Below are 1236 nucleotides of genomic sequence, written 5' to 3'. Positions count from 1 at the left end.
CGGTCCGATGCGGCAGAACTCGACCAGGCGCGCCGTCAGTGGAGGCTGAAGTGGGACCTCCCGCACCCCGTAGTCATCGCGCCCGACCCATCCAGCCTCTGCATGACCACGAGGCCACGAGGGACCTGCTCGCTCCTTGCAGCAGGATGGGCACCATCTGTAGCAATGTCGTCGGCGCCGCGTGCACTGCAGGTCCGGCGTCGCCGCCTGTGAGATGAGGCAAAGTCGCGGCGGCAGATGGTCGTTGCGCGATGCAGAGGGGAAGATGGGCGTGGATGAAGAGGTCGCGGCGGCTACCAACGCGGTGGTTGCGGGATGCAGAGGGGAGGATGGCCATGGATGGCGTGGTTGCGGCGGCTGCCACCCTTTTCCTTGCTAAAGTGGAGGCGGCCATGGATGGGTAAGGTGGAGGACTGGTGGCGGTGGGTGGAGGATCTGGAAGGGGCGACCGAGATCCACTTCCTCCCAGTGGAAGAGAAGCGGGCATCTCGTGGTGGACAGAAGAAAACACAAGCAAGAGGGGAGGTTTCCTTGCCGTTGGATCTCAGGGGAATAGACGGTTTGGACCTGCGATCTGTGGGATGCTTAGATCAACCAATCACAATGCAGCTTTGCCCTCACGCTGGATCGCCACTTCGGCTGGAAACTCTAGTGGGCCTCTGTTGATAGTGAGGCCGGCCACAAATTCATTTTTTCAGTTATTCAAATAACCAAATAAGGCATCCTTCTAGAGTAACTTTGAAAACCTAAAAAAAAGAGTAACTTTGAAAAAGAATTATCATATACTCCCTCCGTCCCGTAATATAAGAGCGTTTTTTTACATTAGTGTAGTGTCAAAAATGCTCTTTCATTACGGGGCGAAGGAAGTATATCACAATAAAATTTTAATATTCTACATGCAAGTTGTTTTGTGGGATATTCCATAAAATTGATTTCCGCGTGTCCGCTGAAACCAATTCCAGTTTGACCTACATATATATCAAGTAAGGTCGAAAACATTGCCGGTCGTTTCCTCTAGAAATGATATATTCTCACCGGTGTATCTTTGAGTGTAGAAAAAGCTTCATTGTCAAACGAGGTACCAACTAGAACTTTGCCATCAAACCCAAATCGTTCCTCGTCGAAACCATGGTTTTTCATCTAAGATGTTCCGGCTTTCATGCAGTGTATGTCATAAATTTTGTGAAACCTTTTCAACATTTTACTACAACCTCTGGAGGTTATATAATATGAGAG

The sequence above is a fragment of the Triticum aestivum genome, chromosome 2B, assembly GCF_018294505.1.
Source record: "Triticum aestivum cultivar Chinese Spring chromosome 2B, IWGSC CS RefSeq v2.1, whole genome shotgun sequence".
Lineage (NCBI taxonomy): Eukaryota > Viridiplantae > Streptophyta > Magnoliopsida > Poales > Poaceae > Triticum > Triticum aestivum.
This window is presented reverse-complemented; position numbering follows the sequence as displayed.